The sequence below is a fragment of the Mus caroli genome, chromosome 1, assembly GCF_900094665.2.
Source record: "Mus caroli chromosome 1, CAROLI_EIJ_v1.1, whole genome shotgun sequence".
NCBI lineage: Eukaryota > Metazoa > Chordata > Mammalia > Rodentia > Muridae > Mus > Mus caroli.
In genome coordinates this window covers 155,220,039-155,224,994 of record NC_034570.1, presented here as the reverse complement: position 1 = coordinate 155,224,994, position 4,956 = coordinate 155,220,039, and the positions used below count along the sequence as shown (strand labels likewise).

General features: G+C 40.7%; 1 pseudogene; it reads left to right on the top strand.

The window, feature by feature from the left end:
• Positions 1-2,736: 2,736 nt before the first annotated feature.
• On the top strand, positions 2,737-2,896 carry LOC115032542 (annotated as a pseudogene).
• The last annotated feature ends 2,060 nt before the right edge of the window (positions 2,897-4,956 follow it).

The window sequence follows — 4,956 nt, the reverse complement described above, 5'->3', positions numbered from 1 at the left end:
CATGTGGCAGGACACAGGAAGGAAATTTGTAATGACTGGATCTTCTATTTGCTGGGTACAGTTTTACTTTCTTTAGTTTTAGTGACTTAAAACTTGGAAACTTAAAAAAGAAAATATGCGCTTTACTTTTTCAAGGTCACGGGAGCTCTGTGTAACCCTGAGATTGGCTTTCAGATCACATCTGCATAATTAGAGCCAATTCATAGTGCTTTGGTTCTGAGGATAACTCAGTTTTCCATCTGTCTCATAAACAACATCTGTTACCATAGCAGACACTTTTAACACCAACATCAGGATGGTGTGAGCTTCTGAGTTGTATCTGTCTCTGCTGTGTCCTAATAGAAACCCGTCGGGCTAGGCAGGTTCTCTCTCTAACACTGTGTATTGTTAAGTGGGAAAGATAATAGCGATAGGAGCAGTTGTGTTGAAACTATGACATGAGTTTCTTAACAATAAGCAGGTTATCGTATGATAGAATCTTAAAGGGGGGGTCGTTTAAAGAAACTCTAAGAGTAATTTCATATTCTAAGCATGCAGGGAAAGGCCTCCAGATCAGTTTTGCCATTTGAGGTAGGTATTTTCAGTGTTTCTCCACACTGACAGGGGAGTACTCCGTAGCCTAAACACAGCACTCATGAGGAAAACTCTACCCAACGCATCTTCATACCCAATTTGGAGGTTGTGCAAAGTCTAAAACACAAATCCATAATCCCTCTCCTCTGATGTTCTGTCATGAGTGATGCTGGACCTCCTGTCATTGAAACATTCCTAAGCATTTGAGCATCTCGGAGTAAAGGCAGGTGTTAAGGGATGCACGCCACTCTCAGAAGCACTGAGGGCTCAGCTTCTCCCCCTCTTCAACTCTCAATGGCTCCAACAGGCAGCCAGCACAGCCTCTGGGTCCTCCTTAAAGTTTGGGACTCTTCAACTGTGGAATCCAAATGACTCTTCTGGATGCTTTCCCAGAGCAAAGCGCTGGCTTCAAGTTCTCTGGCCAACAGCCATCATGAAGACATTTGCTACTGCCAGCATGTTGACGAGAACATGGAAAATACGACTCAGGCAGGAACACACGCAGGCGTTTCTAGGCTACCTTGGCCAGGGAACCCTTGTCATTAGCTTCATGGGAAAGAGAAACCATCCGCTCCTCTCCCCACTTGGCTAGTTATCAACGCTGCAAAATTTAAAAAGAGTTCCACAGGATTAAAGGGGAACAGCCAGGAGAAACAGTCCATAAATTTAACAGCAGTTCCTTAGTCTGCATTTTCTATTCTGCAGGGCTCCTGCTCTTCGACATGCTTAGGAGAAAGCTGCAGAGACCAAGTGTGCCTTCTTAGACTGTTCAATAGAGTGTGCCTTAGGTTTTTGTTTTGAGCATTTGGGGTTTGGGAGAAAATTGGGTTTATCATCCTCTTATGTTGGCACATTGTACTCTCTCATGTTTGGTCCCTTTGTTACCTCTTCTTACTTTGTTTTACAATTTCCCTTGTCCTGGCATCTTCCGTTACTACTCTTTATGGTTTGGTGTGCCCTAAAGATGTTCACTATTGTCACTTTGTGTGTGTGTGTGCCTGTGAAGAATGAGCAGTGGTAGTTTGTGTACATCAGCACCTATGGCTTCCATGCTGTGTCTCTTATGTCCATGCCCAGCACAGTGTCTGATGGGCACTCACTACCTTCTTCCTGGCAGTTTAACTTTTCACCTGCTAATGGACAACTTTTTGCTTGCAAACAGTGTTGCTGCCCTTTTTTTCTACGTGCAGTCTTGCTGGCCTATATGAGAACTCCCAGGAAAAAAGACTCCACTGTAGGCAGACCAGACACTAAGGCTAACCCCTGCCTGACTTCTTTTCAGAAACACTGGGCCAATTCCTATTAGCAATACAATGTGGGCTCCTGTTCCTTCAACTTATTTATAACTTGGAGCCCTGTAACTTTTTAAAAATTTGCCAGTTAAGTATATGAAATGCTGCATCACTGCCAGCTTAATTTCTGTGCTTGTAATTATTGATGGGGCTAAGAATCTAACTTGAGTTCTTCAGTTGTCTTCCTTTCTGAATTATCTTTGTATATCCTTTATACATCTTTCTATTTCCCCCCAATGATCTGTGGGCATTTCTTTATAACACCATTGATTTTCAACTTTTTTTTATCATTTCCTCTGAGTATAGTACACATATGCTAAGACTATTGTGCCCATTCTAAATAGAAATTGTGGAATCAGTTCTCAACCTGTGGGTCGCAACCCCTATGACAAATCTCTGTCTCCAAAAATATATACATTGTGATTCATGACAGAAGCCAAACTACAGTTATGAAGCAGCAACAAAACTAATGTTATGGCTGGGAGTTACCACAACATGAGGAACTGTATTAAAGGGTCACAGCATTAGGAAGGCTGAGAACCACTGGTTTACAGAGTCATATCCTTAAGTTTGTGCTTGTAGCATCTTATTTAAAAATACTTTTCCTTCCAAAGGCCACATTTCCTTCTTACTTGCTTGCAGTTGTACTTTTACATTAGAACTTTAAACTTTCTAAAGTCTATATAGCATGAAATAAGAATCTAGAATATCTGTTTTCAATATAATAAATCAGCTTAAAATGTCTATTTTCATTATAAATCAGATTTCATAAAGCCAGCACTTAAACAGCTTCACTTAAGTTTTCTTGCAAGACACTCATTTTAAACTGGTCTACATGTGATGCATCTGCTGTTGTACTAATACCTATCGCATCGCTTCTCGGCCTTTTGGCTAAGATCAAGTGTAGTATCTAATACCTATCGCTTTCTGGTTGCTACAGGAAGCTTTTCCTTTTGCATTTTGTGTGTGTCTGCATGTGAGTATGTGAGTGTGCATGTGTGTGTGCATGCCCATGCATGTGAATATGTGTGAGTGTGTATATGAGTCTGTGAGTGTGAAGTGTGTGTGTGTGTGTGTGTGTGTGTGTGCATGTGTATGTGTATGTGTGATTGACTTAACCATTTGTGAATCATAACTCTGTGAGGTCCATTGTGGAATCAAACTTGCCAAGTTTCTCAAAAGTTTCTGCTGAAATTTACATGGAATAAAATAAATATATGATTAGCTTAGGGAAGAACTAACCAATTTATACTAAGTAATTCCATTCACTGTCAAATCTTCGCCTGTGTCTTATAACAGCAGAGTTCTAACTCTAACCCATAATATTCTATGCACTCCCTGTTATATTCACTGTGATTTCTGTTCTTGGGAATTTTAGAAATTCTTCATGTTATGAATGCATTGCTTTTTTGTTATCACTTCTTATTGATAGTATATTTGGCAACCTTGCTGAATTTCTCAGCTAGTTTTGCTAGGCTGTTATTCTGTGGCAGTTTCAATGAACACCCAACTCTGTTTATTAGATGGTCCACTAAAGCCATGCTCATCCCCGCTCCCTGTTTCCATCCCTAATTTTCCTAGATTACACATTGCCTTTTGATCATCAAATATTATATCTGTTCTTCTCAGTTTAATATCTGAGAGCTGGTACAGCTGAGGTCATAAATAGCCTATGGTGCTTGGTGCAAAGCCACAACCTGGTATCTTTCATGTTCATTTTCTGATAAAAATCTTGGCTGTATTTTATGGATGTACAATATCAGTTCAAGTACTTTGCCTTTAATAATTTGAGAAATCTTGGTCTAGATGACACCACACATCTCTTTTCTGTAAACACCATACACACACACACACACACACACACACACACACACACACACACACATCTCTTTTTTTTAATATTTTTGGTCTTTTGTTTATTTATTTATTTTTATTACGTATTTTCCTCAATTACATTTCCAATGCTATCCCAAAAGTCCCCCATAACCCCCCCACTTCCCTACCCACCCATTCCCATTCTTTTGGCCCTGGCATTCCCCTGTATTGGGGCATATAAAGTTTGCAAGTCCAATGGGCCTCTCTTTCCAGTGATGGCCAACTAGGCCATCTTTCGATACATATGCAGCTAGAGACAAGAGCTCCGGGGTACTGGTTAGTTCATCATGTTGTTCCAACTATAGGGTTGCAGATCCCTTTAGCTCCTTGGGTACTTTCTCTAGCTTCTCCATTGGGAGCCCTGTGATCCATCCAATAGCTGACAGTGAGCATCCACTTCTGTGTTTGTTTGGCCCCGGCATAGTTTCACAAGAGAGAGCTATATCTGGGTCCTTTCAGCAAAATCTTGCTAGTGTATGCAATGGTGTCAACGTTTGGAAGCTGATTATGGGATGGATCCCTGGATATGGCAGTCTCTAGATGGTCCATCCTTTCATTACAGCTCCAAACTTTGTCTCTGTAACTCCTTCCATGGGTGTTTTGTTCCCAATTCTAAGAAGGTGCACAGTGTCCACACTTTGGTCTTCATTCTTCTTGAGTTTCAACACACACATCTCTTAAATGCTTAAAGATACAAATTGGGCATAATAGAAGTCTGGAAGCACTGTGTGTTTGAATGTCCAGATGTCTGAATTGTTTTAATTACATGTTTTATTTTCCAGATACTCCGATTGGATGAGATTCATCCTGAAAACAAAGAAATGCCTCAGAACAGCTCCTTAGGATGCTTTCTTTGGTCCCTGTCTGCTACTTTAGACATCAGCATCCCATAGGTCTAAATAGCAAGCATCTTCTGCTGCCCTTGGAGACACAGGGGACCCTGAGCCCTGAGCTGGGAAAGGGTTTTGTTTTTAACAAGGTACAATTAGCTTTCAGATTCAACTTCCAACTTTCCCCTGTTGGGAAAAGAACACACAGAGCTTGAGTATGGCAGTATCTGGAGGCTAATTATGAAGTTATTGACAGTGTTGACAAATTATATGATTTAGAGTAATCTATATGAATATAGATTGAAGTGCTGAAGCTGCCACCACAGCAGAATCTGTGAAGTAATATTGAGATGCCTCATTGATTATGGGAGGGGCATGTAAGATCT